At 43.8% G+C, this 10,005-nt stretch overlaps 1 protein-coding gene across 3 annotated transcripts in view; it reads left to right on the top strand.

Annotated features, from left to right (window-relative positions):
- Positions 1–6,292: 6,292 nt before the first annotated feature.
- CDKL5 (cyclin dependent kinase like 5) overlaps positions 6,293–10,005 on the top strand; it is a 130,665-nt gene continuing 126,952 nt past the window's right edge. For 2 of the 3 annotated variants that reach the window (XM_064707793.1, XM_064707773.1), the window contains exon 1: positions 6,293–6,352. The gene's annotated coding sequence lies outside the window, so the exon portion shown is untranslated. Of the gene's footprint in view, positions 6,353–6,382; positions 6,604–10,005 lie in introns of those variants that run through there. The other variant, XM_064707784.1, reaches the window with a different exon arrangement.

The following is a 10,005-nucleotide window of genomic DNA, read 5'->3' as shown; positions in this document are numbered from 1 at the left end:
TCCAGAGACATGACCCCAAGAATGATGAGTTTAAAACAGCAGTTTCAATTGCATCTCCTTTGCAGTCACCATGACAAATCACATCTAGCCTGCCACTTATCTGCACTTTCCACCTCCATCTTTTTTTCATAGCCAAATTATGCTGAAATCCTAACAACACTTTTCCCCTAACATTTCCAGTAGAAGGGTTTTTGCATTTATATGCATACTTAAAACTCATCCAAATTTTCATTATGCCACACATTTATTGCTGCAACATCTGTTTTCTTAGCCTTGACACCAACTACCTTAATAATTCATCATCACTATGGGAAATGGCAAGTTCTAAATCTTCCTCTCCTACAACCCTTTGTTCCTTCCATCTTTACAGCACTAGGATACACTGTCTTCATTTGGAAGTCCATTTACAGTTTGTCCCCACTATATCATCTCCCAAGCTCTCACATCCACCCTACCCAGGATGGATGGGTGTTAAAAATTCAGGAAGGCACATCCAGGTTATCTCCTGTGTGTTCCAATGTGTTCTTGATTTGTTTCTCATAAACATCAGGAAAGCCACTTCAGTGTTTTCCTCAAAATCCTCTGCCACAATGCTACAAATTTGGATACATTTAGCCAATTGTCTATCATGTGTGTGAACTACTTCATCCTTTCCCAATGGTCTCTCACTATGAACCCTTGAATTATAAGGCAGGGGGAAGCAAGGATGGTTCTATTATTTCGTGTTTGTATGAAACTTGATCTATCTACGTAAGAATTCTGTCCAAGAGTAAGACTCTATTTTAGAAAAATTGTGATGATAATACATGTTACAATAAATAAAAATTGAAACTTCTCAGCTGCATTGATACTGTTGTCCAACCCCTATTTCTCTCCTACATTTAAATTCAGATTTCAGAACATAACCTCTTGTATGTCAGGCTTCAAAAATACATACACATCTTTCCCCTTACTAAAAATACATTTAAACAAAAAAAAAAATTGATTTAATCGGAGATTATCTTTAGTGGTACATGAGCCTAGATGCAGTATTTAATATATTATGTGAAGATTTTTGATTGTGTATATAGACACTAAATGTAGAAGCATGGACTCTCCATGAGGCTTGGCTTAGAAAGACAATTAACAAATGATATTTCTTATAGAAGGAAGGGTGATCCTTCTTTTATATGGAAACATTGTCTCATAAAAATTAGGTCAAAAGAGCCCCCAAATGAGGATATGCTGGTATGGTTGAAACAATAGTAACTACATAGTTTACATGCAATCAAGAGACAAAGGAGTAAGAAGGAGAAATCAGACGCTGAAGGAAAGTATTTAAATATAATGAAAGGGATATGCTTTGGGAAACTGTTTATGTAAAGCTACAAATGTTCTGAAAATGAGACTGATTTTAGGAAAATAATCACTACAAAAATATGTGAGCTATCCTACCTAATCTGTCATTATTGCTAGGGACACCATAGGGACACTCATTCTGACATCATTGCTAGGGACAGCAGAGCTCCATGGGGGGAAAATAGGTGGAAAACAAAGTGATGTGCTAGTCTGTAATGATATATGTCAGTACCATTGTTCTGAGATGAAGGTGAGGACTGCAGCATTGAAGGGTCTAGACAAGCAGGAATTGCCCTCAAGAGCTTTACACACAGACTACCTCAGCAGAAAGCCACCCTGCAATCATGTCATCTTATCCCTGTCTGTTCCAACCAAATGCTGACATAGAACTATGAATTATGCTCAAGGATGAAATACATCATGGGCAAAACTACCTATGTAAACACTGAAGGTGCCTATTACACACAGTAAGAGATATTAGGATGAATGAAATCCATTAACCACAACTAGTCATTAATATTGAAATAAAGATGTACAACTCTTGAAATGTCAGATTGTCTAAATTACTGTAGTCTGGTAAAAATACTTCTAAACTTTATTCTGTCCATTATTTTCTCATCATAGACAAATAAAAAAAACACACTGATTTTAGATTTACAAAAGAACAGCAAAAGTGTTTTTACTTTGCTAAAAGTCAATTTACTACATTGGAAAAAACAATGCAAATAATCACTTGCACATATAGGTAATTTTCTTCTGTTATTAGCACTGTCATAAGTACAATAAATTACAGTAAAAAGAGGACTGAGTTCAGAATATCTAAAATTAAATGCCAACAACTCAGTTATTCATCTTTGCTTCTGCAAGTCAAAACAGTCACATTCTGATCTTGCAGGTTATAATTAGGCTGAGTCCTGCCTCTGTAAAAGCAGAATGTGCATCTCGCGATCTGCCCACGTATGTTTAGGGAGCCAGCAGAAAAGGGCAGTGCTAATGCATAGGGGGAGAATACAGCAGGTGGCTAAGCAGCACAGAAAAACTATTTTTAAACTAAGGGGCAGAGAGTAGGTAAGCTCTGGATCACTGGTGCTTTTCATAGCTAAACAAGTCTTGTTAAAGAAGACAGAAAGACTATTTCTTAAAGACCAAGTACTATTTCTTCCGTTAACTTCCTGCCCTTGGGAGGACTTCATCTAGCTTAGAAGTGCTGGGTAGAGCTGCTTGTATTTCTGTCTCAGGGATGTGCAGAAACCCCTCATCACTACCAGCACACACACCACACCCACACCAGGAAAATCTTTGCCGTTGCCATTTTGATTGCACTGCCCACCAAATGAAGGAAGAAAGAACTGATTTGTAGGCCTTGCATAGAAAAGATTGCACAGGAAGGAATAAAGCCATAGCTCTTTGATCATGAGCCTAATCTTCAAAATGAAACGATCAAGAGCAATACTTGCAAATTACACATTTTGAAATATACATTTTAGGAAAAGTTTTGTAAAAGGATGTCAGTGCAGACTCTGCCACCTGAGAATTGTGACTATTGCATGTATGAAAAGTGCAACACTGTATAGGAAATTCACCATAAAATTATTTTAAAAGTACTGGTTGCTCAACTGAGAGCTTGGTTCCCAGGAAAGCAACAGCCAGTTTGTTGAGAACAACAATAAAACCAGCATCACTCCCTTTTGTTACACTGTTTTCTCTTAAGACCTTAGGAAAGAAACAATATCATTGACTATTTCACGGTTTTTCTTTCTTCTGTGTGTAATGAAATGCCATTGCAAGAAAGAAGAAATGAATATTCTGCTACTATCCATGTCCCAATTTCTGCACTTTTCAGCAAAGAAAAACTCCCATTGATTTTTACCCTTGTAAAGGGTCTTCTAATGCCAGGATAGTATCTTGGCCCATTTATATACATTCACACCTCACTAAACTTATGCCCATTGCTCAATTATTCCTAGTTGGCTCTTAGTATCAGTGAAAACAGGGATGCAGTGGGTAAGCAGGTCTCTCTCCAGACTGTGTGACATTGGTTAGCCACCAAGGCAGGAGCTGCCTTTGCAGCTGAAGTGGTGACTCACAGGTGCTCCAGAGAAGTAGGACACGTGTAGGACTTGGCACTTCTCTCCAGCTCCAGCAGAACAGATCAGACTGCTCGGATCTGCACTGGAGGGCCAGACACTGAGCCAGCTCGTGTCTGGGACCAAAAAGGGAAGTCAAGGGAAATCAATCTGGCTGCTGCCTTCAGGTGTTTGCCTCTGGCCTTCATCACTCCACAATCCCTTTAGGAGTTCCTGGAGAAAACACCTACGTGGCTCTTAGGAAACTTAGATGTTTCCCCTTTTTTTAACAGGAAGTTTTTCTAAGAAAAAGATATCATGTTATGAATGAGACCTGCTTATTTGTATTCAGAGTCATATATGATTGTTTCACCTGGTAAAACCTATTTTTTCCTTTATTTTGTTTTAGTGACCTTGTGAAATGTAGTCTAGCTTGCCAAAAGAAAATCTTTATAATAGATGTTAGTGTCAGTAAAAAAGGGTTTGGCCTCCACATTATGCCTGATTTGAAGGGTTCACATTAGAAAATTCCATCTTTATAACTGAGTTAAATTAGCCTTATACTTTTGGAGACAGTAAACAAAGATCTGTTGTATTCTAACATTTCTGTTACAACCACAAGATGAGGGCAAAAACTACGATGATGAATATGGAAGTAACCTAGAAGACAAGTGAGCTATGATGTTTGATTTCAGACATGTAAAATTATGGACTGCTGTCTGTAGTCAAGCTCCTCAAGATTAAAGTTTATAAGAAAGTGTTTTATCTTATCTATCAAATAATATATTTCTCTCACACACAACTTCCAAAAGTGGACAGATCTCAGTAAAAGGAGCAATTATGTCATGTTAGTGCATGAAACTGGTTGCCTGTGAGAAGCACTCTAAGAAAATTCATTTTGTGTATGTTGTAAGAAAAAATCTCTCAGCTCTGATTTTGCTACCACAGTGGTTCTCTGTATGCTTTCTTACAAAAACTTTATGTGCTACATTTCTTACAATCTGGCCTCATATTAAAATGACAAGATACACCGATAGAAAAAAAATGTTTTCATTGCTAACATATGTTGTTGGAAGTTCATTCAGTTATTTTTAATCATTAAACCACTACCCAGTCATTTATCTTAATTTTAAACTTGCAGCACCACTGCCTTCTATCCTGGAATCTGTTGCAGGCATAAGGAGATTAATAAGGACCACAAAAGCCACTGACCATATCTGGACCAGCAGCAGTGGTAGCACATTCTTCACTCAGATCAAGTCATCCTTACAGCTGTGGATGGTGCGATGTACTCCTGACACAAGAATATGGGGTGATCCATACACGAACTGGAAGTTCTGGCAGACTTTTAAGCATCAAAGTTTTTAGGTATCGGTTGACTGCCAGCTGTGAATTAGGAATCAGATGTTCCTTTCAGATGTTACACTGGAGATCCCCTGGGACCTTCCTTCTGAACTACAAAGCTCCAAATCTCCAACTCCACTGGCAAGCACCAAGCTCTCACAGAGCTGTGGAGCGCAGCCCTCGGTGCCCAGGGCCTGATCTTTTCTCACCTCAGGGATTCCCGGTGTTTGACTAGTTCACTTTGAGTCCTACCCAGGGCTCATTCGTGGCTGGAATGCATTCGTTTAGCTTTACACAAAAGGGAACTATTTCATGCACTCCAGCACCACTCCACACTCTGAATTACAGCGCTGTTAGCAGAGATGATGACAGCATTTACTTCAAAAGTGCATCTCTGATCCAAACTAAAACACTTCAGTGCCCCAAGGCTCATGAAGCAGTCTGTGTGGAACAACAAACGAAAATGAGATGCCTGATTTTTATGCACTGCAATGCCTTAAATTCTGCTATCTGTCTGTGCAGATCTTTCTAGGGTATATATTCTTAAAGAACAAATATTCTTTTGGTTGCAATACTCAACCATTGCTGAATTCTGCAGCATGTTATGTCCATTGGGCTTCATAAAATTTTTCTAATTTAAATAACCATTGAAGCATACCAAGAAAATGGGAGTCGAGTTCAAGCATCTATAACTTGCAGAGCTACATTTTGCCGTGATGCATCTGATATTCGATGTCGGCTGGAAAGCGGCTTTTACTTTAAAACTGTTATTACGTGTGAGCAAAGCTAAAAGGTGAAAGCCTTACAGGCGCCAGCCACGGATTCTGAAAGCCCAGATGAGAGTTTTGTAAAAAAGGATGGAGAAACGCTTAAGGGCTGGAGGCATTTTCACCGGAGACACTGAATTTTAACATCCCCAGCCGCTCTCCTTCTCTCCGCCCCTCCAACACAAGCAGCAGCAGCTCCTCCGGCGCTTCTCCCACCTCCCCGCCCCGCAGCCGGTGACAAACGGCTCTGCGCGCCGGAGGCGGGGACCGGCTCCCATGCCAAAAAAAGAAATTAAAAAAATAAAAAGAGGAAGCCCATCCGTTCCGCGGAATCCCCCGCACGAAAAGCCCCCTGCCCCCTCCCCGCTATCGAGGGACACATCCCTACAGCCGTGCCCTGCTGCTGGGGGCTGGCCTCCGCCCCTCCCCCTGCGCAGGTGTTCCCCCGTCCCCCATGACCGGGCCTGTCCCCGAGACCGCCCGGTGCGACCCCCGGAACCGCGGCCGCGCCGCCACCCCCCGCGCCCGCTGCGCGGCAGCTGCGCCTCAACCAAGCCGGCCTCGGCCGGGGCGGTGACGCGGGGCGGTGCTGGGGGCGGGGAGACTGAGCCATGGCGAGCTGCTATTGGCCAAGGCGAGAGTAGGCGTGGCCTGTAACACCTCCATCCTCTGCTATTGGTGAACGGAGACGTCAGTGCGGGTCGGGGGCGTGCCCTGCGGCCAGCGGGGTGGGCTGGGCTGAGCGCGGCGGGCGGGGGAGCGCAGCGAGGGGGCGGCGGCGGCGGGTGGGGAAGCGCCAGCGGGTGCACCGAGAGCAGCGGCGGCGCCGGAGCGCAGGTAGGGGAGCCGCGCTGAGGGATCTCCCCGTGCCCCCGCCGCCCTCACCTGTCACCGCCCGGCTGCCGGGCTCCTGCCGCTGCTGCGGCGAGGCAACCCCGCGCCTCACCCCCTTCCCTCGGCTCCCCGTCCGTCCCCTCTCCTCCTCGGCCAGCCGCGATTTCCCAGCCGCGGCTGGCGGCCGCCTGCCGCCCTCCTCCCATCCTACTGGGGCCGGTCGGTGTCTGCGCCCGGCTCCGCTCCCAGCCCAGGTGCGCCCGAGGGGCCGGGAAGGGCCTGGGGGCGAGGCTGCGGTACCCGGCGGGGTCCGTGGGGCGCGGGGTACGCGGCCGCCCCTCTCGGGAGGGGGCAGAGCCGGCGGGCGCGGCCCTCGCTCGGTCCCGCCGGCGGTGCCGCGGGTGCGGGGAGCGCCTTCCGTGGGATTCCGCCCGCGGGATTCCGCCCGTGTTCATCGTCTTGGCGAGCTCTCCCCGCTTCCTCCCCGATACTGTCTTCCGTCGCACTGGAAGCGCTTAGGGCTTTTTCTAAAAAAGATGTTCCTTAGGTTTTTGTGATTTGCGGGAGGCACTGTTTCGCTGTTGGGTGGATTTAGGGTTTTTTTGTGTGTGGTTTTGGGATTTTTTGTTTTGTTTTATTTTATTTTTTTAATCAGTCACCCTGTTGCTGGGCTTATGCATTGTCGGTGCCAGTTGTGAAGAAAGGTACCAGTTGTGCCGAGGTAGGCAGGTGGTGATGGAGAGCATCGGAGGGGACAACACCCAGGAGAGAGGGAAGGCTGCTCCTCACCTCTTGCCGCTAGGAAGATGAGGGATGCCGGGATTCCCGTCGCTGGGCTCTTCCTTGCTTCTGCTCTCCGCTTTCATCTTTTTATATTGGCGGGTGAGCAGGGAAACCTCTCTTGCTGTCCTTGGAGCATACGGAAGGCGAAAGGATTTTTTTCAAGCAGGGTTTTGTGTGTCTGCAGCAATGCCTGTTCTAGGGCTGGAGGAGCAAGAAGCTGAGCTCCTATTCGGTTCTCTCTGTGAACGTGAGGGCTCTGCACGCTGTTGCTGATGCTGAACTACTCCAGCCTTGCTCGCAGAGATCCTCCTCCCGTCTGCAGCGTGCGGAGCCGAGCATGGCTGCGGCAGGTAGCTGCGAGAGGCAGCAACAGCCTGCCACTGCCATGCTGAAATTAGTAATGATTGTGCATATTCCTGGTGCTGTGCCTCGGGCGAGGGAAGCTATTACCTGCCTTGTACTCGGTAGGCTTGTCAGGATGGTAATACATTAGTCACGGTCACATCTAGGAGAATCATTTATTACTAATAGGTGTTTATCTAGTAAAGCTTTGCAAGGTCTCACATAAGCTGTAAGAGAATGTACAGCAGAGGAGGGCTGGGAAAATCCACTGGCACGCTGGTAAACGCAGATCACAAGTGCCTCTGCAGTACTGCATGAGGGAAGTTTAAAATTGTTTCCTTAGTTTCTTTTGTTTCCCTCATGCCTCTCTGCTGTTTTTCAGGGAATTGTTAAGCACCACCAGCTTCCAGTGTAATGAAAGATCAAGTTGTATGTGGCCAGCTGATCCTGGCTCCTTGGCTAGTGCAATCTACAAGTCCTACATTATTTTACTATCTATGTGTACACTTAACTATTTAGTTCCCAGATGCGGTGTGTGTGGCAATTTAGCATTTCAGATTGTCTTTTGGGTTGTGATCATTAAGATTGTTCTTGTCTTAGCGTGTGTGCTTTTAACAGTAAAAAGATCTGCAGCTGGTGAAAAAAAAGCAAGCATTTTATAAAATACATGTGTGTGTAGTAGAAACATGAAGTGCCATTTTTAATAGGTGGATTGAATAAGAAAAGTATTGGCCTTTTCTATTGTGCAGACTTAAATACTACCTCTGGTTGTGTGGGTGTTGAGAATTTCTCTCATTTTGCTCATCTGGCAATGGGAAAGAAAATCTCCCCCTTTGTACTTCTGGCAAGATGTTCTTCAAGGAGACATCTCTTGCCTCAAGAAGCCTCTACATCAAATAACTCTGAGGAATATGGCCTTGTTTCCCAGTGGTTACCTAAAACTGTAGTATTTAGATAATAACAGAATTGTGTGAAAATCTTGGTTGCCTTGATTTAGCTCCTTAGATTTTTCTAGCATGCAGAAGAACTGGATGGCACATTATAACTGGTGAAAGACCGTATTTTATAGGAGCAGGGAAAGATATAAAGCTGTAGAAATCAAACCTTGCAAGGAGCAAATGCTATACAATGTTTTAGGTATTTTAGAATTAACTTCAGTGGGTGTTGGGCTTGCCATTACCTGCTGTTGAAAGAAATTATTTTTGAAAATACACATGTAAAAATATTTGCATTATGCTAATTTTTTAACTTAATGTGGACATTTTAGTGAATCTCATATATAATCCATGGTTAGTTTATATAAAAGTTTTTTTTTAACATTTTAGATTGGAATTTTATGGAAGCTGAAACTTGATATTGTTTTGATTCCTTTTGTCTGACTTTAAAATGAGAATTACAATAAACCTTTTCATGTTGCTGATGTGTCCTGGCTTAGTTTTCAAAACTTGGTGTTGAAACAAAGAAATTGCAGATCCTTTTTAATGTTCTCATAGATCCTATCAGTTTATTTTAATAATAATGGAGGAATAAATAGACTTGGAGATTTAAGTACTGAAATGCGTACTCTATCTGTATGTTCCTAACAAAACCCTTGAGATTATACATTTCATAAACCTTCTTTACCAGTGAAGCAGCAGCTACAGGGAAGTGTAAAAAGCTGCATGATCAGTATAAAGACAGCCTCTTTATAAAATAGAGGTTTGGATTAGTTTGATGGAAGCTGTTATTGGAGCACTTATCTAAGTAACATCATGTTCCAGTATTTAAAGTGTGGCTACAAAGAGGATGAAGACTCCCTTTTGCAAGGAGTCCTATGGAAAAGATGAGAGATGATGGGTACCAGTCATTCCTGGGGATATTCCAGTGGCACATGAGAGGAACATTTTTCACAATAGGAGCAATCAGCTGAAGGAATAACCAGTCTTCCCAGGAAACTGTTGGTTTCCCCAGCACTGAATACATGCAAGACCCAGCTGGAGAGGGTCCTGGGCCATCTTGTCTAGATTTTGCTTTTTCCAGGAAAGGCTGGGCCAAATGGTCCTTGGGGTCCCTTCCAACCTGGTATTCTGTGACCTGTAGTGCCAGGCTGGCCTTACAGTAGCTGTGGCTCTTTCTGTTGCTGTGTGCAGCAAGACCATGAGTGGGAGGGGAGCTAAGACTGGAAGTACAAGGTAGAATAACAGAATAATTTCTGTGAGCAGAAAACACCCTCTCTGTATATATTGAAAAGTCAGTTCAGTGCTGCTGTAAAAATAACTATTTGTAATACTGACTATATATGGAAACTCTTGAGAACTGCTCACATGTAAGCAAGCACTGGCTTTCACTCTCTCTCAAACATTTAACAGCAGTAGGAATCTGGACAGAAAGGACCCAACCAACAGTTTTTCCTAGGTACTATTTAACTTCTGACAAGGATATGAGTTTTTATTTATGAAATCCTTTTTTGGTTATATGCTTATTGTGTGTGAAGAATGAACATGGGTCATGAAACAGTAATGAGAGAGAACTGCCCTGGAAATGTGTTGACA

Source organism: Zonotrichia leucophrys, chromosome 1, assembly GCF_028769735.1.
Source record: "Zonotrichia leucophrys gambelii isolate GWCS_2022_RI chromosome 1, RI_Zleu_2.0, whole genome shotgun sequence".
Taxonomy (NCBI): domain Eukaryota; kingdom Metazoa; phylum Chordata; class Aves; order Passeriformes; family Passerellidae; genus Zonotrichia; species Zonotrichia leucophrys.
The sequence above is the reverse complement of the archived record's forward strand: the minus strand, read 5'-3'. Positions and strand labels throughout refer to the sequence as shown.